Source organism: Notamacropus eugenii, chromosome 2, assembly GCF_028372415.1.
Source record: "Notamacropus eugenii isolate mMacEug1 chromosome 2, mMacEug1.pri_v2, whole genome shotgun sequence".
In the NCBI taxonomy this organism is placed as follows: Eukaryota; Metazoa; Chordata; class Mammalia; order Diprotodontia; family Macropodidae; genus Notamacropus; species Notamacropus eugenii.
In genome coordinates, this window is record NC_092873.1 from 126,400,043 (window position 1) to 126,427,584 (window position 27,542).

Sequence of the window (27,542 nt, forward strand, 5' to 3'; positions counted from 1 at the left end):
ATTTGTATAAAAGATATGTTTAACTTTAAGCTATATTGAAGTAGCTTTAGACACTGCCATTATGTAACAGAACTTCTAAGTTATCATTAATTAAGGTCTGTCTTCTCATACTCTTTGCCCCTTCAGTTCCCCTCCTTAAAGTTAATTCCATACGCTACTTGTCATTCGGGAGTAAGGGGAATAAGGTAATGGTAGAAAGGGTATCCTTATTTCTAAAATTAAAAAAAAAAAGATTGATGTCAATTTATTCCTGTAGATCTTTTCATTTCTCTTTCCATTTGCCCATTTCCCCTGCAGGTCATTTTTTCTGTTTTAAGGGTATTGTGTAGAAAGGACAGGTCCCAGAGAGGTACAGAAGGACACCATTGTGACATGGAAAGAAGGAGAATGCCTGTAATAGGTATTCGATGTTTCTAGTGAGAAAGATGCATTGTACATGGTGGGGTACACAGGGGACATGATTAGACCTGAAATATAACAGAATATGTGGAATACTGGGACACTTCATAATGGTGGTTTACTGGGCTTTCAAAGAATGTTATGATAGGGAATGTCATTTTGAGGCACCATTCAGCTAAACAGAAGCCGACGTTGGGATTCTTGGCTGAATATGAAAAATGAGTTTTCCCTGAGTTGTGTCTGTGGGCAAAGTATTTTAGCCACTGCCTTTAATTAGTAACCTCTGCTATCTCTGCTTCTTTGTTTGTTCTGGAATGTGTGAAATAAGAACATCTCAATATTTGAGTAATACAATGAAAAAACTACTCCTTACAATAATAGCAGGAGAGGGGTTGTATTAGGATTTTATCTTCTTGATCTGGATTGTGGATTTCATCACTGTGGGGGATTTCTCAGTGTGAAAAGTCCCTCTATCATTCAGATTGGCATCTCACCTGCAATTTTTAGTCTTCCAGAGTTGCCTGAGATACTAAGAGATTAAATGTCTTTACAACAGTCAGTTTGTGTTAGAACTAGGACTTAAATCCGGTTTCCTGCTCCAAGACCAACCTTCTATCTACTGCACTGCATCATCTTTCTGTATAAGAATTCTTGTCCTTGTTTTACAGCTAAGGAAACTGAGGCCCAATGTGGTTAATAAACTTATCCAATATCATTCTATAATTATTTATTGCCCAATATTTCCATTTTTTGGCATTTACGTGCCATGCACTGTGCCAAACACTAGGGATACAAAGAAAGCGGAGTCAGTTCCTCCCTGCTCTCAAGGAGTTCCACATTGTCACAGATAATATGTAGTGGAAGAAGCACTTGAATTCAGGTCTTCTAGTGCCAAATACAGAACTTTTTCTTCCATATCACACTGCCTAGAAAGCAAAGCTCCATCCAACAAATAACCATACTTCTCACAAGTGCACTTGTAAGAGAAAATTTTTTATTATTTTCTTGTGAGGACCAAGGAGGGGAGGGAGATTTGGTTATTCAAAAATTAATTGTAGAGGATGTTCTTGGGGATATATTTAAGGGACAAATCTATTTGAGGTGAATCCTGTACACTGAGAGAGAAAAGTTCCTAATGATAACCATACGGCTGGTACAGCATTTATAGTATCTCTGTGCCTTCCTTCCTTCCTTGGGATCTGATCAATCCAAGGGCCAAGAAACCTGGATCTAACAATGTCCCTATATGTGCATCTGAAATAATTTTTATCTTTACCCTGTATTCTGGGGACAGATTAATTAAAACTGAGTCCAATTATTTGAGAAAAATAAGATGTGTAATAATTTTCTTACTGTGACTGCCTATGTTCTCAGTGCTTGTCTGTTTAGAGAAAGTTCATGGGCTATATCCTAAAATATTTCCAGAAATTCTTGTTTTCTTTTAGAGTCTGATAGGAATATTTTCACGATCTGATAACTGCTTCTTTGTTTACCCTGAGAGATGGAATTGTGGTTGTAATGATAATTTTCTAGTTACAGTATATCCTTCTGGGGAGTATTTTTAAATTACTTACATCTTGTAGATGAGGAAGAAAGACAACCTATTAAAATAGCTTGCTAATATAACAAATAGTATTGAAGATTCTTAGTTATTCCAAAGAAACATGAGAAAGTACCTTTCTTTTTTGAAAAGGTAAAGGTCTAGAGTAGACCAGGCATGACTAAGCCACTTCAGGTTCAAGATTGGGAATGAAATGAATTACGCATGAAACAGCAGTCAACAAAACAAGCTCTGCTTAGTCATAGCAGAGGAAGGGCTTTCAGAGTAGCGGAATGCTATTTAGAAAAGACATAACCTTGAGTCAGATGAGAGCAACTTCCCTCTGCAAGTGTTGGTCATGTTACATGTCATTCAAACAATGGAACTGGACTTTGAATGACTAAAAAATTCCAAGAGACATAGTTTCTAGGTAATTTAATCATTTTATTAATAAGTCCAGAAGGTTATTAATAAAAGAACAATCATTTGGCCATCTTTCTTAGACAAAAGATCTTTAACGGTGGTGGCCTCATAGTTTACTAGGTATTCCTGAGGTGTGCCAATCAACAATGGGAGGTGGGTCATATTAAAATGAGGGTCTTGGGTATGTAACTTGGGTCATGCAGATTTTTGTCAGAGAGGATTAGTTTTTATATCACCTGTCTTGACAAAGAAGAAATCAACATTTTCTTGGACTTGTTTGAGCAAAAGCAGTGAGCAGGAATATACTCATTAGTCCAAATTTAGAATTTTTTTTTACTGTCTGATTAGATCTTGGCCTGGGTAAATCTTTAAGAGAGATTTCCCATACTAGGTTGGTTTCTGGATGGGGAAATAGAAATGGGGACAAATCTTGGTCCTGATTCAATAATTAGTTATTAAATACAAAAAGAGAAATACCAAATTCAGTGAGCTTTTGTACCTCCTTTTCCATTTGACCAATTCTGCTTTTTAAGGAGTTTTTTTATTCAATGAAATTTTGTGTCTCTTTTTTTGTTTTGGACAGTTCTTCTTTTTATCACATTCTCCTCCTCGTTGGCTTTTTCTACCTCATTTATCATTTTGCCTAGTCTGTTTTTTTAAGGAGTTCTTTTCTTCAGCATTTTTTGTGCCTCCTTTATCAAGCTGTCAACTCTTGTTTAATGATTTTCTTGCCTCACTCTCATTTTTCTTCCCAAATTTTCCTCTACCTCTCTTACTTGATTTTCAAAAAGGTTTGAGGTCTTCTATGACCTGACACCAATTTATATTTTTCTTGGAGGTTCTGGATGTAGGAGCTTTGACTTTGTTATTTTCTTCTGAGTCTGTGTTTTGATCTTTGTTACCATAGTAATTTTCTATGGTCAGAATTTTTTTTTCTCATTTTCCCAGCCTATTTCTTGACTTTTAGCTCTTTGTTAAAGTAGGGCTCTGCTTTCAGGGTGCAGGACATATTGCCCCAAGCTTCTGGGGTTTTGTGCAGTTGTTTTCCAAAATACTTTTAGGGACCTGAAGGTTTTCAGTTCTTCTAAGGTGATATGATCTAGGGAGAGGTGTGTTTACTACTCTCCTGGCTTGTGCTCTGATCTGTGAGTGACCACAGGCACTCTTATTGCCCTGGTACTGTGATGAGGATCTCTACTCCACTGAGGTCAGAAGCTCTGGTGTGCTAGTGCTCTTCCTCACCCTAGAAATGTCACTCAAAACTGTGACCCAGATCTGACTATGGGCAAAGCAATAGAGTCCTGCCTCAGTGCTAGCACAGAGGACCTGTAATCTCTTTCTGATCAGTTGTTGGATCCCATAACAATTGTGACCTGAAAGCTTTGGAAGAAGCTTCTGCAGCTGCTGAGTCAGTGGCTCCCAAGGCCTACTTCTGGATTGCTGGGGCCCAGTCTGTTCTGGTACAGCCTGCTCTGTACTATGCTTCACTCTTACCCAGGTGAGACAGACTTTTCCAGTTTATTTTCTAAGTTTTCTTTGGCTGGAAAATTATTTCACCTCATCCTTTTGTGGGTTCTGCTGCTCCATAAAGTGTTTCATGGCATTATTCAAAGGTATTTGGAGGGAAAGTCACATTTCTACCAGAACCTTTAGTCCCCTGAGCCAATTAAGTTTCTAAGACAGTTTTAATATCTTTTAAGAACAAGAACTATTCTAGTTTACATGGCTGGGAATCCTGGTGGATATTCCTTCTAGCAAAGGGACTTTGACTGTGGGAAGCTGTACATGTCAGACTTGGTTAATGGATTGGTTAGTTCTGCTGAGTGGGCTTTTTATTTTTATTTTTTTATTTTTTGAGAATAAGATTGGCTGTCTGGGGGGTGGGGTGCCTATTGAAAAATGAAGTTAATGTCAAAGCAAAAGACATCAATAAAAACATGAAAAAAGTTTACAAAATGAAATGCTTAGTTACTTTATTTCTGAAGTAACAAATTCAGGACAAAGCTTTACTTATTCTTAGAAATCCTTTGAACCCTTACCTGACACATCAATAGCACATATTAATCATGGGAAGTTTCACTCAGTTACCACTTTATCATCTTTGAAGATTGATATACTTTTTTTAACATTAAGATCCATGTTTTATGGTCATAACGCATAGGTTTCTTGGAATGGCAATATAGCCTGGTATTTATACCTCTGTCTAGATCCCTTTCACTCTTATTTTGCACTTTCCTTCATATACTAGCTCTGCCCTTTATCCGTTCTACTTCTTTGTGAACGTTATGCCTCTCCCTACTGTACTCTAAACTCCTAGTAGTTAGGGGTGTATCATTTATTCTTCTTTATTTCTCCCTAGCAGAAAGTAGTAGACCTAACAGGTAAATAGTCTACAATGAACACTTACTTGTAGGAGAAATGTTTATTAGTAACAAATATTTTGATGAGATTCAGAGGATTTACCCGACTTCTAAATTCCTCATTTTAAAAAGTTCAGTTTTTTGAAGAACATTACTGATAATGAGATTGAATTAACTCTCCTGATCTTGTTCAGACTCTACCCAACCTTGCAAGGAATTTAATCTAGGGTGGGGAAGCCTACTGGTGTTCTACTCAAGCTTGAGTGGAGACAGATCCTTTTGTCAAGATAACCCAAAGGGGGCTAAGTAGAGATAATTTCTCTCTCCAAGGTTGACATTTTGATCCATGACCTCAGCCCTTCATTGAAAAGGGTATATAAACTGAAACCCTGCTGTCATGATTGGTTTTGGTCTAAGAGGAACTGCCAAATGACTTAACCTGCTGACCTTATTAATAAAATGATTAAATTACCCAGAAACTATGCCTCTTGAACCTTTTTAAATGTCAAACTTATGTGACCCTGAGCAAGTAATTTACCTTCCCTGGACTCAGTTTTCTCATCTGTAAAATGAGAGTGTCGGACTAAATGACTTCTGAAGTTGTTCCCAAATCTAGATGTTTAATTATGATTAATTAACCATTAAAATTATTTAAAATTAACAAGTGCTCACTGTTAATTAAACTGAATTGTTGAACTGCTAAGTAACCAGATGACTGATGAAACACTGCTCTCTCATTTAGCATGAGGTTGCATTAAGCTCTGGATTCAACATTTGTTAAATGTATACTATACATACAAATGCAATACACTTGATGCTGGGAATACAAAGACAAAATCAAAAGTCTCTCCCTTCAGGGAGATTACATTCTACTGTGAAAGTACACAAAAGTTAGTCAATATAGAGAAGTACAAAGTAATTTCGAAAGACAGAGCAAGTTAATAGTTGCAGGTAGGGAAGGGGATGAAAAAAGACCTCTATAGATGGTCTTCAAATAGGAGCTACTCTTTAAAGGAAGACAGGAACAAAAATGTCTTGGGGTTGAGGATGGATTGCAGAATAGCGCTATTTCTCTTAGCTTTGTAAGTATTTTTTAATAATTGATTCTTGGTCTTTATATCTATACATGGTGATGAGCTTGTGTTTCTAGGTGAATAATATAGCTGTAGGAATGAAAGTACTTTCCCTAAATAACATGTTAGGTTCACTTTTATTTTCTGACTTTAAATATCACAAACTACCACTCCTTGCATTAAATTTAGGACTGTCACACATAAAAGTATGGTGCTTAAGCTGTGTGACTCTGGGCAAGTCACTTAACCTTTATTTGTCTCAGTTCCTCATCAATAAAATAAAGACACACTGGAGAAGGAAATGGCAAACCATTCCATTATCTTTGCTAAGAAAACCCCATGGTCAAAGTATATGGGATCAAGCATGGTCAAACACAAGTGAACAACTGAAAAACAACAACACAGGAGTAGAAAAGAGGCAATTAGATGTCTCAGGGGATAGAATACTGGGTCTAAAGTCAGAAAGATTTGAGTTCAAATCTGGATGTGAACATTTAGTACCTGCGTGACCATGAGCAAGTCACTTATTCTCTGTTTTCCTTAATCCACTGGAGAAGGGAATACAAACTATTCCAGTATTTTTATTGAGAAAACACCATGCACAGCATAGTTCATTGGATCATGAAGAATCAGACATGACTGAATGACTGAACACAAGAGTAGGGAACCCATGTGCCCTAGGAAATTCAAGTCTGTACTACAGAATTTGATGTTCTCTTTAAGGAATGGTAGGGAGGATTCTTCTTCTGGGTCTCTCCACTCTCTTACTGGACAAAGCTACTTCTCTGTTATTCTTGGGCCATGGAAACAGTGTTACACTCTTTTAATAAAATGGAACTATTATATTCTTTCAGTGACAAGCAGTTTTCTTAAGCCTACAATCTACAAAACTATGCAGGTCTGCTTTCTGGGCTAAGAAAAATGCTTCCCTATTTATCTAAAGAAACAAGTAGATGATGGCACAGTGAAGTGGGGTTTCTCCCCTCTCAAATAGGTGGTGCCAAGCAGTCAGGTATGGTAGTCTGCTTGTCAAACCACAGAGGATTCAGTGGTTTTCTCTAATCAGCTTTCTGCATCAGAGCTCTCCAATAAAATTGGCTTCCAGAGCAAGTAAAGGGATTGATTGTCTCTCTCACTTAAATCTCAAGCAATAGATAATATTAAAGAACAAGGCAGGTAAGTCAGCCAGATTTTAACACAACAGTGGATTCTACCTTCTTCAATCAGCTCCCAGCATCAGCATTTTCCTTCAAACAATTCCCAGCTACAAAACCAGTCTTCCCTGCCTCTCACAACAAGAAGGTTCAGACTATATCTTCCTTTCTTAGTTCAACTTCTCTTCCTCCCCCCTCCCCCGCCCCCATCTTGGCCTTTGCTCCATTTATTCTGGCTTCTGTGCTTGTCTTTTCATCTGACTTCTATTAACTCTTCTGCATTAAAGCATTTCCTCCTAGTGGAAGGTGATTCACCCCTATCTTATGATGAAAAGCCACAGATCCATTTATTTATCAGACATAACACAATTATTTGATCTCAAAAACAGTTCTTTGAAGAAGAGTTTCCAAGGAATAACCTCCAAAGTGCTGAAAATAGCCATTTTAATGACCATTTTCATATTACTCTATTTATATAGTATATAATATTATAATATATGACATATTGTGATATATAATAATAGTATATATGCTAATATATATTCATATCACTACATTCATATTCCAATTAGTTCCTGGGAAACAATGCATTGCAGCCATGTTTACAGTCATAAATCAATACTTTGTGTACCTTTGTACTATTTTCAAGCAGGTTCTTTCTTTACTTTTATCTGACAGAGTGTCTTATCAAGCCCTCTGAACTATTTCTTTAAATTAATTTTGTCTGTTTCCCACAAAAGATGATTTTTTTCACCTGTCCCTTAAACAAATCAAATGTCCATCTTAAATTTAGGCACATAAGACAACCTCTAGCACAATCTCCAAATTTTATAGATGAGGAAACAGAAGGGCAGGAAGAATAAGTGAGTTGCCTAAGGTTGCACAAATTATAATTACTAGGGATGGATTTAAACTCCAGTTATTTTACTCTTGTCTTCAAGCAGCATTTCCCCCCATCCCTACTCTGTTCCATGAAATAAACAAGTAAAATTTCCTCTTCTAAAAAATTTCAAAATCCTAAATCATGCAGGTTAATTTCAGATCTTTACAACGTGGCCTGTTTCTACATTTTCAGGATAATGATACATCCCTTTAATCAATCTATGATTCAGCTCTAGTGACCTATATATTTGCTCTTATGCATACATGAGACTTCATTACCCATCTCCATGCCTTTGCACCAGCTGTATCCAAATCCCCCTTACTCATCCTTTTTATTTCAACTTGTTGGCATTCCTGATTTTCTTCAAGATTCAGTTCAGTTTCAACCTTCTCCATTGCCCTTTCTTGATTCCTTGTTTTTTCTTCCATGCTAGTGCTCTCCCTCCCAAAATTTTCTTGTAAACACCATTTATACGTTATAAATATGTATATACATATATTATATGTTATTTTCTGCATTAGAATTTAATCTCCTTAGAGGCAAGCACTGTCTCACTTCCGTTATTTTGTTCCCAGTGCTTAGGATAGGGTTGCAAATATAGTAGGTGCTTAATAAATGCTCATTGATTGATTCTCATTTATAGATTCTGCTCATTGTCACCTGAAAACATGACCACCATTTTCCTTTAAGCTTGAATGTTGAAACATTACTTCATGTCATGATTTTTAATGTAGTGTAGTGGAAAGAATGCTTGTTTTAGTGTCAAGTACTGATTTAAAATCCTGGTTCTGACATTTATTGTACTACCAATGTAAACTTAATAAGCAAGATGCTTTACCTTCCCATTCCTCAGCTTATCATCTGCAAGATGAGATGAGTTAAATGTGGTGACCTCTAAAGTTTCTTCTAGCTCTAAATCTATGATCATATGACCACTCTTCTCTCAAAATGTGTGTGCACGCACGTATGTTTGTCTTTAATGGTTATTGATGAACCCATTCTAGTTTTCCAACAATTATCCAAATATTTATCGGTTAAAGACATACTTTCATTTGCTTAGTTAGGTCCTAGTAGCCTTAAATTTAGCACAGAACAGTAACAACAGAAGACACCCTCTTATGCCAGAAGTTTAGTAATGAGCACCACTACACCTACAGGAAGCAATTAAAAAACCATTAACTCTGTTTACAAAATACACACAGCCAAATGATCCAAAGTCAAGCTGAGCAAAGGTTGGCCCATCTGTTCCCTGACTCAGTGAGTCCCACCTCCAAGAGGTTTTGCCAGTGACGTAATGCTCCCAAAGAGAGAATAACTGTGAACTGATATGTTAGAATGACGGTCAATGATGGTCAGCCCTTTCATTAGCTATATAGCATTGAAGCTATATGCTCATTGGCAAGGTGCCCCCTGGACTCTTTTGTCTAATTCTTTTGTAGTCTGCATATAATAGCCTATTACATTGTTGCTCAAATGATGCAGACCCATGCTGTTTATGTGGATATTGGAGTTTTACCCAAAATCTTTTTAGTTTAATTATTTTGCCTCCTCTGAAGGACTTTTGGTTTTGCTCATATAACCTTCAAGTTCTTAGAACTGGGGTAAACAGGACAGGCATAGCACAGGAAATATTAAAGGGGCACTGGGGGAGATGATCACTTATTAATATACTATTTTTGGAGCTGTGAATTGGTCCAACCATTCTGGAAAACACTCTGAAATAATGATAGAGTAGTGACTGAGCTATTTTAGTCTCTAGGTTAGTCTCTGTTATTCCAATACTGGACATGTGCCTTAAGAAGGAAACAAAAATCCAACAAATACCAAAATGAATATTTTTAACAGCATTTCTATAAGTAGCAAAATGTAATAGCGGTGTGATGTAGTAGATCAAGAAGTGCCCTTTGAGTCAAAAAGACCTGGGTCCAAATTCTGCCTCTGACAGATACTGCCTGTGTGATCCTGAGCAAGTCTTTAAATCTTCCTAAATCTAGGAAATTCTGTAAGGCTATAAGGTGTAGAGCAGATGATCATCTGTGTTTGTAGCTCTAGCTTTCTCATGAGAAGTTAGCTCTACCAGTGAGATCATGGGACTGTTTAAAAGAAAAAAAAAATGAAGGAAACATGAAACAAAACATGAAGAGCCTAGAACTAGTATAAGATGTAAGTTTATAAAAGTGCCTGACACCAAATCAAGCATTCTTTCCACTATACTACATTAAAAGTCAAGACATGAAATAATGTTGATACAAAGAGAAATTAGAGGAACAATATGAATATAAACTATGGCTGCAGCAATGTTAAGGAAAAGGTTACTAAAAGGAAACTAAGCTCTAAGAAACTGGGAAAAAAATAATGGACGAGGAGGTCAGATAATGACTTCTTGGTTAGATTTTCTTGGCAGGGAGGTAGGTGACAATTAGGGCAGAATATTTTATACATTGTCAGATGAGGAGATGGTATGGGATGTTTTTCCTTATTATTTGCTTTTATTTTTTACCAGCAAAATTTTGAATCTGTGTAGAAGAATAGGAAAAGGTGGTTAATTCCAAAAATGAGAAAAATATAAAAACAAAAAAGCATATATGAAACACTGTTGAGAAAAAAAATCTTAAGAAGCATAAGGTTCAGTGATTCATTTTCATGGAATGTTGTTTGCTTTCTTGTACTCAAAGAGGACCAATGACATAAAGAGGCTGGCCTGAAATACATTGTATTTGACTATGACTGATCAGTCCATTATAAGCTTGAAAGACTCTACCACGGACTGGTCACAAATGCTCCATTTGGACATTTAAAATGGAAATGTCTCTAGATTTGCATATCTCATGTTTCTCTTGTACTACTGTGATTCTTCTTTACTCATAGAGCACAGTGCCTTCTTTGATGTCATCATGCTATGTTGGGCAGTCCCATGCCAGTGTCTTTCGTGTCACAAATTTGATACTAAAATTCTTCAGAGAGACCTTGAATGTCCTTGAATTGCTCATTCTGACCTCCCTGTGAATGCTTGCCTTGTGTGAGTTCTCTATAAAATAGTCTTTTAGGTAAATGTGCATTTGACATTTGGGCTACGTGGTCAGCCCATTGGAGTTGCGCTCTTTGTAATGAGTTTGAACGCGTGCAGTTCAGCTCAAGAAAGTACTTCGCTGTGCAGTATCTTATCTTGCCCAAGTAATCTCCAGAATGTTATTAAGACAATTCAAATTAAGACAATTGCAAATTTAAGACAGTTCAATTTTCTGGGGTGTTGCTGGTAAACTCTCCATGTTTCACAGGCATATAACAGAGTGAAGTTAGTACAATGACTTTGTACATCTTCCAAGTTTAGTAGGCAGCCTAATACCTCTTCTGTCTCATTGTTTCTTTTGGAGCTTCCCAAACACCAAGCTAGCTCTGGCAATGTATTTCTCAACCTCATCATCTATGTGCATATACCTGGAAAGTATACTGCTGAAGTAAGTGAATTTATCTACAGTATTAAAAATTTCTCCATTTAGTGTAACCAATGATTCCACATATGGACAGTAGGGTGCTGGCTGGTGGAGAACCTCTTTTTTTTTTTTTTTGGTGTTGTCAGGCCAAAATTAGCACAGGCAGCAGAGAATTGATCAATACTCTATTAATCTCAGCCTAAAAGGCTGCATTGAGTGCACAATCATCTGCAAAGAAAAAGTTGCACATTAACTCTCCCTCCACTCTAGTCTTTTCGTGTAGCCTTTTCAAGGTAGTATATTATCAGTGTCATCTTGATGCCATTTTAGGTCTCATTGAAGTCATCTGTTGATATCTTGGAAAACATCATTCTAAAAAGCATGGGAGCAAGTACACAGCCCTGCTTCACTCCAGCAGTGACTGGGAAATTATGAGAGCATCACCCATTATCCAGAACCCATGCAAGCACGCCATTATGAAGATGGCATACAATACTGATGAATTTCACTGTGATCTTCCACAAGCCTTCATGACTGACACTATCAAAGATCATGGTCAATTTGAAGAATGTTGTGTACAGCCTTCAGTTCTGTTCCTGGCATTTCTGCTGTGGCTACTGGGCAGCAAATATCATATCTACCATTCTTCAGCCCATTTTGAATCCATACTTACTCTCTGGTAGAGGACCATCTTCTAGGTGAAGGATCAGCCTATTAAGGAGGATTCTGGCAAGAAACTTGCTGGCAATGACTGAGAGACCCCACTCTGTGATTGTCCCAGTCCAAACTATTTCCTTTCCATTTATACAGATGGACAGAGGAACCATTGTTGAATTCTTGGGGGTTAACTTCATCTTGTTATATAACCCAGAAGATTTCCATGAGCTTTTATAACTGCTTATAAATGTCTTATAAATTCCTTATAAATGTCTGCTAGAATAAAATCAGTACCAGGCATTTTGCTACATGAAAGAAGCTTAATGGCATTCAAAATCTCTTCTTCAACTCGAAGTTCAGCTAGAAGGGGATTGACTACAACCTACAGTATATGGTCAATGGCTTTAGTATTGGTTGATGACAGTCTGTTGAGAACACTATGGAAGTGTTCAGCCTATCTCTGCAGGATCATATCCTTATCCCTGAACAGTGTGACTCCATCAGCACTGAGTAGTTTATATGTACCATAAATCTTTGACCCATAAACAGTCTTCAGTGAATGTAGAACTTCTTTGGATTGCTGCTATGAGAGGAAAACTGAATCTTATCTGCCTTCTTATTGAGTCAAGAATCCTGTTTCTCTGTAACTTTCATTTGCTCTTTCCTTTTGAATGGAATTGAACACTGCCTTTTAAGAGAATGATGAACTGTGCTGCTGGTAAACTGTGAATTTTTGTTGTTCATTTAACAGCTTCTGAATTTCCCCATCATTATCATTAAATTAATCTTGATGTTTCTGAGTGTTCTTGCTCTGAGGAATAAGGGCAGAGTTGTATACCAAGTCTCTGCAAGCTGTCCACTCCTTTTGTCCCACTGCTGTTGTGTGCTGACTCAGTTTCCCCTCCAGGTCAGCAAAAAATTGTTCACACACAAAGTGCTATAATCTGTTTATGTTGTGTCTCCTGACAATTGTCTTGCCTTGAGATGGTTGCTTTTGCTGAATGTGAATGTTTAGCTTGGAGAAGATGAGTCTGTGATTGCTCTTGCATTCTGTGCAACACATTGCCTTCAACACTCACATCCTGCCTGTCTCTTCTTATAATGCCATAGTCTAATAAGTGCTAGTGCTTGCTGGGAGAGTGTGTCCATGACATTTTGTTGCATTCAACTAAATGGAAGACAGACTTGGTGATGAGAGGGTCATGAGATGTACAAGTCTTCAGTAATAAATAAGTGGTTGTTGCTGCTGCTGTTTCCAACTTTCTTCTTCCCAAGGACTCTCTACTGTATCTGACAGTTTGTGTCTACTCTAGCAATAAAGCCATCTGGAATTGCGAGCTTGTCCTCTCTCAGCACATTGATGATCAAGGTCTCCAGATCTTCATAAAATCTTTCTTTGACTTCATTAGGGTCAGTCATGGTAAGAGAAGACATGTTACTGATGGCGATATGACACTTTCCTGCAAGTGGGAGTTGCATTACTATGAGCCTGTCATTCATTGCTTTTGAGAGAAATCCAAGATTGTTGACTACATTAGAACTGATTGCAAAACCTATGCCAGCTTCATGGCAATCTTCATTACAGCAACCATTCTAAAAAAACTTATATCTCAGTCCTTTTTTTTTTTAGTGAGCTGACTTTCATTTACCAGCCTTGTTTCACTCAGGGTTACTATTTGAATGCAGTACCTGCTAAGTTCTCTCTCCACAGGAGCTGTTCATCTTTCAGGTCTACTGGATTTCATGTTGTCCATGAGTGTATTCGTAGTCCATGTACCAAAGCTGAATGCAATCATCTTCACAAAAATTTTTATACATTTTTTTTGTTTTTCAACCACTGGATAGAATCTCTGTCTGCCACAGTAAGTAGGCCAGGATTAAGTTAGGTGAAGCAGATAATTTTTAGAACAGCTTTTCCAGCCTATTCCTCATCCCAATAAGTAAGCAGTGTGATTTTTTAAAAAATCTGCTCAGACATCTAGGGGGCTTCTGAATCCCACTGCTTTTTCAATCTAGTGAGAAGAAGAATCTATACCATGGGCTGCCTGTACGTAGTTTCCAATGTATCTGTACCTGCTACATTGTCAAATATCACCACAGGACTTCAAGGTAGTTAAAATAGTAAAATATTAACATAGTAAAATAGTGGATGATGGGTAATGTCTTGAGTTGTGTGTTAGCTTTACTCTTACTTTCAGAATCATTGAAATCCAGTGACATGATAAAAGAGGACTAGCAATGGCCTGGAATGCAGTGGATGACCTCATCTTTGAAGTCTGACCAAGTTCTAAGAACTCCAAGGTGTCTGCTTCCACCACCTTTACAGCCTGTCAAAACAAATTACTCTCATCTAATTCCACTGGAGGGAGTCCTTACATGTTAGGATAGACACCCCCCTAACTCACTGACAGGTTTGCAGCTTTTTGGTTACTCTCAACCTGGTTTAGCCCATCTGTGAAGACGGTTTACCAATGTATGGTCATTGTGTATACTATGATTCTTGGAGCCACAGATGAGAGTTAGGTGGCAGGTTGACACTAAAGGCTGATGAGCAGCCTTCACACCAGAAGTTGTTGAACTTTCTGAACATCTCTTATGCTCTTCTCATGGAACAGTTTCAGTAACTATATGTACCACATTTAGTTTACTACAACTGAACCCAACCTTGCCCTAATGGGCTTTAGGGACACTGAGAAGGTTCTTTGAGCCCAAAGAACTCTCCTTACTAGTTCAGTGGAGCTCAGAAATCCACAGTTTTAGAGATGTCTTCCTTTCCTTAAAATGTAATCACCTCTGAAGAATACTAGAAATTTAAGTTATAATGTCAATGTCATTGGTCGAGGGAACTTCTATTGAGATAGCCCTCTCAATCAATGCAGATCAAGACTTGTGCTGTAACTTAAAGTCTTAAAGAAATTTCTGAAAGTACAACCAGACCACCCACCTCTGACCTTTGTTTCCTCTGAAGGACCTTCTAAGGAAGACTTGCTTTAGCCCTCAGTTCAGGCAACCTGTCTGCAGCCTCAGTTTTCATCTCAAGGCCTCCTCTTGGCATCAAAATTTCACTGTTCTTAGAAGAGACACACTTCCATTTTCTAGCTCCTGTCTCCTTTTCTGACTTTTCCATGGCACATTTTGATGCTAAGGAAAAGGAAGAAAACATGGAATATGACCATTTTAGTTGGAGATGGAGAAAGGAAGGGGAGGCAGGAAGGAATATGTGGAGAGTGAAGCAGAGGGTACTCAAGAAAAATTTCCTCCACTCCTCAGTTTTGCAAAGGGATGAGCCTGACATTCTTTATAATAAACCAATTATGCACTTAAGAATTTATTCTTGGACTGATAGGCCTTTGATCTTATTGGGATATACTCCTAGGAACTAAGACCCACATAGCCTCTCAAGGGAGTGGCTGCTAATACTGCCACCATGTAAAGCTTTAGGATAGTAGACATCTTTCCCATAGAATGAGATCGATCATAGATTGTTCCTTTGCATTTTTGCTGCCAACTCTGGATGGAGCAAAGGGGAAGGATGAGTCCTACCCATTTCCTCATCCCTTCTTCATTTACACTATTTATTAAATTCTATTTTGTAGGTACTCAAATCTAATTGAATTGTTTCATTCATTTCTTTCAACCTCTCAAATGTCTTAGGTCAGTATATCTCTCTTGTTTATTTGTCTTAAACATTTCTTTCGCTGCTGTTTCTTCTAGCATTTTATTTCCCTTTCTCCAAAGTTATTTATTATTACTATTTTCTGACTATACTGATTTTAGCTATTTGCACTTCTCAAGAGATTTGTTGGACAATGAATGGTCTTTGTGGAATCTTTTTGTCTTCCTTTTTAAAATGATAATGACAGGTACTCTTTAATTCAGTAGCTAAGGGGTGTAATGGATAGAATACAGGACCTAGAGTCAGGAAGACTCATCTTTCTGAATTCATTTGTGGCCTCAGACACTATCTGTGTGACCCTGGGCAGGTCACTTAACCCTATTTGCCTCAGTTTCTTCATCTGTAAAATAAGCTGGAGAAGAAATGGCAAACCACTTCAGTACATTTGCCAAAAAAGCCCCTAACTGGGTCATAAAGACTCAGACACAGTTGACAAATGAATGAACAAAAACAATACCACTCTGTCATTCAAATTCCCTCTGTTTCCAAATTTTGGATACCTGGAACAGCAGAGTATGGCAGAGGTTTATTTATTTATTATTCATTTTGAAAATGCTTTTTTATTTTTAGGCGGAACATTACAAAGTTAAGATGTTCTTAGATAAATTAGCAACATCCACTGATGATGACAATTCTGCCAGTAAAATCCTATGTGACTTTGGACAAGTCATTTCCCTCCTCTCTTATCCATGACATGGAGAATGAATTAGATTATTTCTAAAGTCTCTTTCATCGCTAGCATTCCATTTGCTTGTGGTCTATTTTGTTCAGTTCTTTCTAGAGGATTTATTCAAATACTTTCACTAAAGTCTTCTACTAGACTTTGTCAGGTATTGCTGTATGTTTTGCTTTTTTTTAATTAAACATATGACTTACTTTTTCTGTACAAGGAACAGAAGACATTGTGAAGCTTGCCAAATGTTCTACTAAAGAGACTAAAACCTCTATTTTTACAAAATTTATGTTGATATCTTATTTTTATATCACTTTCATTTCTGAAAATGTTCTTTTTCCCTCTCTTACCCAGAGAGTCATCCCTAGTACTAAACATAAAAAAGAAAATTAAAAAAAAGAAACAATAACTTTTCAGCCAAACTAACCAACCGAGCAACTAGGTTTGGCAGTATTACGTAATGTTTTATATCAACAGCCCCCTCCTCATCAATGGAGAATGGGAGACGCATTTTCTTATCTCTTCTTCAAGGCTTATTTTTGTCTTTATAATTGTTTAGTGTTAAAGGTTTTTTTTTCCTATTTTCCATTTAAACTGTTGCAGTCATTTTGCATATTTTTCCTCTGCTTATCTCATTCTATATCAGTTCATGTAAGTCTTCCTTTGTTTCTCTGAATTGCCATACATATCATTTCTTATGGCACATTAATATTCCAGTGTACCTCAATATGCTTGGCCATTCCTTATTTGATAGGAATATGCTTTGTTTCCAGTTCTTTACTTCGTCACAAAAGAAAGTGCTGCTATAAATACTTGGTCGTAGAATCTTTCTAACCTCCTGAGGTTTATGCCGGTCAGCAGGATCACAAGGATGTGCATTTAGGTCACTTTCTTTTCATAATTACAAATCATTTCCAAGAATGATTGGGTCAATTTAAAGCTCCTCCAACAGTGTGCCTATCTTTCCATAACCTTTCCACCACTCACTATTTACATCTTTTATTTTATATTTGCTAGGTGTAAGGGGAAACCTCAAAGATCTTTTGATGTGCATTTTACTTACTTGTATTTTAGAACAATCCTTTACATAGTTGTGAAGAATTTAATACTTTAATAAATTTAATATTTTAATAAATTTAATATTCCTTTTTTCATATCATTTAACTACATTCATTGGAAAATGTAGTTTGTCTTCCTATATTTGTGTTGATTCCATATACGCACATGGAACCAACACAAATATAAACATCTATTTTTAAATATTGTATAAACTTATCATATACACATATCATCTCAGACACTTAAAGAAATGTTTGATGAAAGGTTTTTTCTCCCAAAATGTTAGCTTGCCTTCTTCTAGTTGCACTGTTTTTCTTTTTTAGTGGAAAAGTTTTTAATTTTACACAGTTGAAATAATCTGTTTCATCTTTTGTGATCCTCTCCATCTCTTGTTTGGTTTAAGAACTCTCTTGATAAAGATATAAAAGTTACCTGATTCACTCTTTTCTAATTTTTATGATTTGAGATTTAATATTTAGCTTGCTTTTTCATTTTGCATTCATTGTTGTATTCGATATAATATATTCTAAAATGAATTTCTGCCAATCTGCTTTCCAGATTTCCCAGCAGTTGTCAAAGACAGAGTTCTTTCTCTCAAATAATTTGATTTGGAATAAATCTGAGAATGCAAATCATTTGGAAAGCTTGTACTTGAATCCGTTAACTTCAGGTTCTATACACAGAAACTAGAGTGCTTTTCTGCAGAGTGAGAAAATTAAAGAGTGCATCCAGCAGTTTTATTCCTTCAGCAAAATAGAAAAAGAGTAGCCTAGCTTCTTATTGTAACAATAATTAATTAAAATAGCAGCATATAAAATTATTTCCTTCCACACTGCTGTTAGATCCCAAGAGAGCTTGCTCTTTCAACTTTGAGTTATTCTAACATCTCCATATGGGGTAATAATCCAAGTTATCTCTGCCTCTATGGAATGTTGTATCTGATATTTCTTCTCTTCCATTTTTCTCTAACTGAAGGTGTTATACAGAGTCTGAGGATATGTTTCATGCTGCTCCATGAGCAAAAATTCTAGTTATGATTCTGCATATTCCTTTTCACTAAGCTGCTAGCTTCCTTGGCTCCAGGTGAAAGTTGATGAGTCTTGACTAAGTTTGAATCTAATAAGCAAAGCAAATGACACATCTTGACTGGAAGCTTCAATAATTTATGATCATATTACCTAAGGTTAAGTTCTACTCAGTGGTTTGTTCCATTTATAGTTATCTTTTCTGCAAGTTAATTTCAAATGATTTATTTTGTGAGGTCACTAAACCTAAACTTGTAACATCTAATTTACAGCATTGTGAAAATAAAGTCAAGCACTTTGTGCTCTTGAATGAAAAAAATAATGTTCAGACACTGCTTCTTCTTGGAAATATTACTTCTCACATTCAAGCAAAACTCAGTGATTTCCTGTCAGAACAGGAGGGATATTTGGTTGAGCAAGCAGTTGGTAAAAAGTCCTTGTCCTGGTACTAATAAACTCTGAAGATGAGTTTTTACCTGCTCGATGAATAGTTTTTCCTGTTGATAGGTTGCAAGTAATTCAGGATATAATTTCCACTGGTGCCATGGTCTAGCTGTCTCTTTAGCATGAAGTAGGAAAATGAAAGTGTTGATAGGACTCATTCATCAGAATAACTAGTCTCAAGTGTTCAAGGCGGAGGCAGGAGAGACCAAGAAGTCATCTTGTTGTCAATTATACTGTGTTTTATCTGACTATGTTATGCATTAGGAAGTACTATAATGAGTTTTACATTCTCTGTCCTCCCAGACATACATATAACAGCAGAACTCATAGTGTCCTTGTCTTTCTAAGTCTCCCTTCCCCTACCCCAGGTGCTATGAAATGATTATAAGTATTTATTGCTTTATTTCATTTCATTAATAAGAATTGTTATTATCTATTGAAAGTATCCTAGATTTAGAAATGGAAGGGGTTTTAGACGTCATCTACTCCTACTACCTGATTTTATATGTTAAGAAATTGAGGCCTAGAGATAAAGTCACATATGTAACTAGTGTTATATAACAGAGATTTAAACCTAGGTCCTTCTATTTAAAATCCAATTTCTATTTACTGTAACATTTTCCCTCTAGCATATGTTCATAGAATTAAAGCTATATTTCATCTCAATAAACACATAGTCCAACCTCTTAATTTTATTTTAAAATTTTTTTTTGGTATATTTTGTTTTTACATCACATAAATTTCTCAAATATTCCATTCTCCTTCCTTCCTAGAGTTATCCCTTATAATAAAAGATTTTTTAGAAGAGAAAAGCAAAAAGAAATAAGAAAAAAATAATCAAAACTAAGCAATGCATGAAGCCCATCAACTTATTTGCAGTGTTTCTTACCTATTTACTTCCCATATCTGCAAAGGATTGGCATGGACGTTTCTTCCCATGTAGCTTTTTTGGGATCATACTTCATCTTGTAATTTTATGATATTCATTGTTTGCCATTTTGTGGTAGTTGTTCTTTATATTTTCATTGTAATCATTGTGTATTTTGTTTTCTTGGTACTTAATTTCTTGTATCTATTCAGGTAACTCTTTCTAGGTATCTCTGTATCCATCACATTAATAATTTCTTAAAGCATCATTACATTATATACATTTGCCTCAGTTTGTTAAGCCATTCCCCAGTGACAGGCATCTACTTTTAAAAAAAAAAATTCTTCACTACCGCAAAAATGGCTGGTTTTGGTTTATATGAAGATTTGTTCTCAAGGCCCTCTTTGGGGCATCTGTCTGTTAGTGGCAGATTCTGGATTAAAGAACACAAACATTTTAGCCACTTAATTTGCATAGTTCCCAAGTGTTTTCTAAAATTTTTGTATGAATTCCAAACTCATCACTTTATTTTTGTCAGTTTGCCGCTAACACTTTAATGATGAAGGAGAAGAAGAAGAAGAAGAAGAAGAAGAAGAAGAAGAAGAAGAAGAAGAAGAAGGAGAAGGAGAAGGAGAAGGAGAAGGAGAAGGAGAAGAAGGAGAAGAAGGAGAAGAAGAAGAAGAAGAAGAAGAAGAAGAAGAAGAAGAAGAAGAAGAAGAAGGAAGAGGAGGAGGAGGAGGAGAAGGAGAAGAAATGGAGTCCTAAAGAGACATGATTTGATACTCCCAAGGTCATATAGTAGTTACCAGAGCTAGGATTAAAACTCAGGACTTGTGATTCCAAACCAAGTACATTTTGCACTACATTATGCCATATGTGATATTTATCAAAGCTGTGCCAAAGTAAGCAAACAAAAAAAAAGTTCTGTGAATGTGTGTGGGAGAATGTGCGACTTTGGAGACAGATTATGAACATCTAAGTTACCATTTCCCTGCTCCTCATCACCATGGAATGAGACATTTCAGAGGAAGTCATGACAAAATATTCTTGTAAACATCTATGGGAGATGGAATTCCAAAGATAGAGCCACAGAGGTGAATATGCTTGTAAGAACAGATAAGGTGGGAGCATGAGATTTTCAGATGATGATATGTAAAGGCAGAGAGAAGAAGGTAAATGACACATGCATAATTTTAGAAGCCTTGAGATACCTCTGTAATCTTGAGGCTAGTTTAAGCCAGGATATAGAAGGATCTGGTTCTGAATCCTCTCTAATCAGAGGTCCCCTTTAGGATGCTAACGCATTGCATCACCATATTTGGGTTGCACATTGTCTAGGACACATTTGTGCTACATCTAAGAAGTCAAGCTCTACCTAGAATCTTAAACCATTTCTAGAGTCAAGTCTCCAAGCTGATAATAGATCAACATGGATTTCTAGAGGTTTTCAGGACTAGGAAGGATCTGGGACTGAATTGGAATAATAATGACCTCCTGGATATGGGAGTGTCCACCCTCAAAATAGTTTCCGGTGTTGGGATATTGTTTTCTCCCATTGTTTACAGCCATAATTTTTCATCTGATCTCTGGACTCATAGAGTGTGCTTATGATTTTAGATGGTTATGAAGAATAATATGAAGAAAAGTTTTCATTAATATATATTTTAGAGGTCCAGGATACATTGACAAGTATATATTTAGTCTGTGGACCAGAACATTATTAAGGGGAATTAAAGGTCAGAATTGCACAGTGAAAAGAATATGCAGAGTGGTAGAGTTATTAGTAATTATGTAATAGAATTTTTAATAAAATTTTGATTAAGGGAGTCTGAGTCATGACCAGCCTCACCATTTCTTCCCCATAATTTTAATGTTTTATTAAATATCAAAAATTTGCCCTATTAACATCAACATAATTTGTTCTAATTCTCAAGTTATGAGGTAATATGTATTTTGCTTTGAATCATCTTATTAATTACTATATGTATGTACATACATATATGTATGTTATATATATGCATATATAACATACATATATGTATACACAACATGTATGTTGTATATACATATATATTTTATCACCCAGATATACACTATGATCACTGATCTTGATATGGAAAGAATCATAGTATGTTAGAGTTGGAAGGGATTTCATATGTCCATTTCTTACAATGTACGCCTAAATGGGAAAGTTTTCTGTAAGAAACCCTACCAGGAAGAAATTGCCTAATTTGAAGACCTTTAGCGAAAGAAACCCACTACTTCTTGAGATAGTACCTTTCACTTTTTTGTACCTCTAATTTTTATGAAGTTTGTCTTTATATGGAGCCTAAAATTCTGCAGTTTCTACCAGAGTGGACTCTTTTCCACTTAAAAGCCTTGCAATTACATAAAAACTGTCATCGTATTTCTCAGTGAGGCCTTTGCCCTCTAGAAGCTTCAATCAAGTTTCTAAGTTTTCTTGTTTTGCTCCTAGACCTTGACATTACTGAGCAGAGTGACCAACAGATTAGATATCACTGTCCTGAAGGACTGTGGGAAAAGGAAAGGCATACTCTAGAACAATAGATGGCACTTGATCACTGGATATAATCATATTCTCCAAGATATTACTTTTATTTTTCTATACGTGTTTCAACCAGAACTTGAAAATTGTGTCTTGCTGACACACCTTATGCACTGCCTTCATTTGTCATCCAATTCTGTACTATACACCAATTCTATGATTCTCATTTGACTCTGTCTTCTCAAACCAGTGTGAAATAATATATAACAAATGGCCTTTATTAATTCAGAGGAGAACTTTGTCTATTGGCATGTGTATGATTTGGTTCTTATCTTACAGTTGTAAGAAGCAAGAATGTCTTGATTTAACTAAAAATGCAGAGTACTTCATCAATTCTTCAACAGGACATGAAGGCAGAAAGTCACAGATACATATGTCTGACATGTGCATATACATAATAGAGTAAAAACACTAAGATATGAATGTAACACTATGTTTGTGTACGTATATATATATAATATATATGTATATGAGAGGGACAGTAACTTTTTTTTTTTGACAAGAAAAAATCAGTGAAAAAGTTGCTTACTACAAATGCAGTGTTATTAAGTTTGCTTATCAAAGTTTTCAGGCAGTTTGAATGACTGGAGCTACTATGAGAATTGAAAAGACAAAAGAAAAGCAGTACATGTATTTAATTCCCCCCACCCCCCACCCCACCCTGCCAGCAAAAGTCAGTGGGAAATGTGTACTACTAGTAGGATTTAGGTTGAGGGTTGGGAAACACATGACCTTTATATAGGAAAACAGCTGAAAGGAATTTACTTGCAACGATCTATGTAGGAATGAGGAATAAGGACTTTTTGGTATGGGGCATGGGGTAGGTAAGGAAGATTTTGACAGATGTTAGCTGTGGGACACCTTTCTAACAGGAGATCTGAAAATATGCTGATTAACCATTTGGCTTTGGGAAGTCTCCCCAAAGAATAATGACACTATCCATACTGCTCCATCCCATTGCACCACACAAAGAAGAAGCAACAGTAGCAGATAAAGGTTTGAACATATAAAAGCAGACATTAAGTGGAAAAATAGCAACCATAGCTTTGGAGGCAAAAAGAAATCAGAAAGGAAAGGGATTCCATGGTCAATGGAAAAGTGAAATGCCAGCCACAGGGGGAAACCTAGGATAAAGCCTAGGTAGTTGTATATGTATGAATATGGTGTGTGTATTTATGTGCATATGAATATACAGATAGAAACCTTAATTAATCAGATCCCACAGTTAATTGCCATTCTATATTCATTTGCCAATTTTTTTCATAACAGTCAATACACAAACTGACTTAACCTTCATTTGAACAGAAAAATAAACTGACTAGACATCCCTGTTCTCTGAACACTGCAGTTACGGAATGTGTCTGAATAGAAAATGGGTCAATCTGGCACAAGTTGTGCTATTTTAGGAAGGGGATCATGGTGCCCTACATAATTAAATGGTTCTAAGGTCACATAAATTCTAAAAATGAGGGGGTTCAGAGACCTGTTTAGGGCAATGGAGAGAGGCACCAAATTCACTGTACAAATCAGAAATAGGTGTTAACTGAGGTTATTTGTTTCAATAGACCACCTCCGATAAAAACACACACACACAAAAGGACTGAAGGGTAATAGATCTTCCAACACTTTTAGGAGTATGCAGTAGGGAACTGCCAGGTTTAGTGTTAAGAGACAAACCTCCAAGAGGGAAGTTTTTGGAGGTCAAATAGGGAAGGTTCTTTCCTATCCAGAAAACCAGTGTTTGAGGATAATTATCCTTTAGGTTCATAGTCAGAAAGTGATTAGTCATGATTCTTATAGGCCTGACATCTGACTGACCATGGTAATACATGCCTATAATACCTGTACCTAGGTGGGTGAGACTAGAAAATCACTTGACATTGGGGGTTCTAAAGTGAAGGGAGCTAGGCTGATTGGGTGTCCAGCAACTGTTGGGAGAGCTCCATGGAACAGAAAGACATTATGCAGTGTAACAAAAAACAAAACAAACAAACAAACAAACAAAAACAAAAGGAGTAATGAGAAAGAGAAAGGTACCTTTCATAAACTTAAGACTCTAACCTTTGGAGCTAAGTGGCTATAAAAACAGATGCTAGAATCTATCTCTGGGATGCCCCAAGGTCAAAGCTTTTTATTTTAGCAAACTAAATCTCACCCCAGGGTTAAAAACCTAAATCTTGATGTGCAGCCTGATTGAACCTGCTATACATAGAAAGGGAAGGGATCCAAAAGGGAAGAAAGGCTGATATTGAAAATAAGTTTAAGAAGTGTGTGTGTGTGTGTGTGTGTGTGTGTGTATGTGTGTGTGTGTAAGAGTAGTTTTAATGATTCAACTTGTATAACGTTTGTTAACTTGTCCTTTTCTTTGTTATTTTCACCTTCTATGTATTTCCCTGTAGCATTTATTGCTGAAGTCCTTTAAAGCTTGTAAAAGAAAGATTGTATGCAGTTTTCAGAAAATAGGTCAAGAGAAAATAAAAAGACTACATATCTTACTACTGCTACTAGCAAGTCTGGGATTGTGGAGAACACAAATAGAGAAACGAGTGGTGGTTTCAATGAGGAGTCAAACAAGAACACCAAGAAACCAAGTTCTGGCACTCTCAGAAGCCACAGAGGACCTCTTCAATCCCTCATCATTTCTTCCTTCCTTCCTTCCTTCCTTCCTTCCTTCCTTCCTTCCTTCCTTCCTTCCTTCCTTCCTTCCTTCCTTCCTTCCTTCCTTCCTTCCTTTCTTTCTTGCTTTCTTGCTTCCTTCCTTTCTCTCTCTCTCTTTCTTTCTCTCTTCCTTCCTTCCTTCTTTTTTTCTTTCTTTTGCAACAGTTTTCTACCTAGTTCCCTGATATTAGACATCTCAGCTCTCTAATCTGCTCTTCACAGAACTACCAGATTCCTATTCTTAAATCAAAAATCTTACCATTTCCTGTTTAAAAAGCTTCAATATCTCCCTATAGCTTTTAAGATAAAATACTAACTGATGCTCCATTTGCCATTTAAAATACTTCACAATTTGACTCCAACCTGATGCTTCTGTAACTCTCACTTATCAGACTTTCATCTTACTTTCAGATGCAGAAAGTACCATAAGCTATCCAGTTATTAGAAAAACCATGTATTAGGAGATACAATAACCTTTTAAATTAAGTCAGGGTTGATACTCATCAAGGGACCATGTTACATTTAAGATTGTGAGACTATCTTCTACCTAACCAATTGTAGTAGAGTTTGAAATGTAAACATTTTTAGAAGTGTCATGGATGAAGTTTCACTGAAATGAGTTCATTACTTTATTCAACTCTTTTGTGTATTGTGAGAACTATACTGTTACTAAGATACCATGGGATGACACAACTCTATTGATGAGTAACAGGTTGGTACCTTACCCCACTAAACTTAAACACCCACTTCAGAGTTGTTCAAAGACACTAGTTTTCTTCATCTACTTTCCACCACAATGAAAAGAAATTATTCAGAATGACAATTTTGTATGCTAATTATGCAATTAGCAGTTTAGATATGCAACCTCTACCCAGAGGTTTTGTGTTTATTTTTAAATGCTTTGTATTACAATGTAAACTCCTTGAGGGCAAGAATTTCTTTATTTCTGTTATCATCCCTCTAGTCCCATTCTTGAAGTCATACTTGACTTTCTCTTCCTAACCTCTATATCCAAACAATTTATCAACTTATGTCAAAATTATTACATCTATCCCCTTCGTTCTATTTACAGACATTGCCATAGTTCAGTCTCTCATCACCTCTTGTCTGCTTTATTGCAATAGTGTCTTACTTAGTTATCAGGTATTAGATACTCAGTTCCCCAGTGTGTTTTTCACAGAATTATCAGATCTATAATCTTATACTACAGGTCTGATCATCTCTTATTTAGAAAGCTTCAGGGGTGGACCTAAGATGATGGAGTAGAAAGATGCATATACTCTAGCTCTTCCCCCACAGCCCACAAAATACCTGCAAAGAAAGACTCTCAACAAATTCTAGAGCAGTAAAAGTCACAGAATGAAGGAGATTTCTAGCCAAGACGACGGGAGAAGTCTGTCTCACCAGTGGCGAAGAGGAGCCAAGCCCAGCCTTGGCCAATATGAGCCAGGAGCAGTACCAGAGTAGGCCTTGGGTGAGGAATCCCAGGCAGCAGCAGTGGTGGTTCACAGATCCCTCAACCCACAGGTGGCAAAGGCAGCTTCAAAAGTCAGTGAAAGGGCTTTTTCACCTCTGTTCCAAGGGAGCAGGGTCCTCCTCTAGCCCTAGCCCCAAGTGGCAGAGGGTGCAGCAGCAGCAGGTAGTGACTGCTACAATGGCTGGGCCAACAGCAGTCAGCATGTATTGTTGGATAAAGCCCCTGGGGGAATTGAGCAACTGATTTGAACCTCAGCCCTGAGTGTTGGCCTTGCCCCAGCCTAAAGCCCCTGGAGGAATCCTGCAGCTGATCTGAATCTCAGCCTGGAGCCTGGCCAGGGAGTAAACTCCTCTCCCTTGATTGTGCCACCTTGGAGAAATGAGAACTTACAGGCCCCCAGAGTACACCCTACTCTTGACAAAGGACCCAAAAGCCAAGTAACTGGTTGGACAAATGCCTAAAACAGGGGAAAAAATAAGACTATAGAAGGTTACTTTCTTGGTGAACAGGTATTCTCTCCCATCCTTTCAGATGAGGAAGAACAATGTTCACCATCAGGGTAAGACATAAAAGTCAAGGCTTCTGCATTGAAAACCTGCAAAATAAATATGCAATGGTCCCAGACCATGAAAGAGCTCAAAAAGGATTTTGAAAATCAAGTAAGAGAAGTGGAGGAAAAATTGGAAATAGAAATGAGAAAGATGCAAGAAAATCATGAAAAGCAAGTCAATAGCTTGCTAAAGGAGACCCAAAAATATGCTGAAGTAAATAACACCTTTAAAAACAGACTAACTCAATTGACAAAAGAGGTCCAAAAAGGCAATGAGGAGAAGAATGCTTTGAAAAGCAGAATTAACCAAATGGAAAAGAAGGTTCAAAAGCTTACTTAAAAAAAATAGTTCTTTAAAAATTAGAATGGAACAGATGGAAGATAATGACTTTATGAGAAACCAAGGAATTACAAAACAAAACCAAAAAAATGAAAAAATGGAAGATAATGAGAAATATCTCATTGGAAAACAACTGACCTGGAAAACAGATCTAGGAGAAACAATTTAAAAAATTATGGGACTACCTGAAAGTCATGATCAAAAAAAGGAGCCTTGACATAATCTTTCATGAAATTATCAAGGAAAACTGCCCTGATATTCTAGAACCAGAGGGTAAAATAAA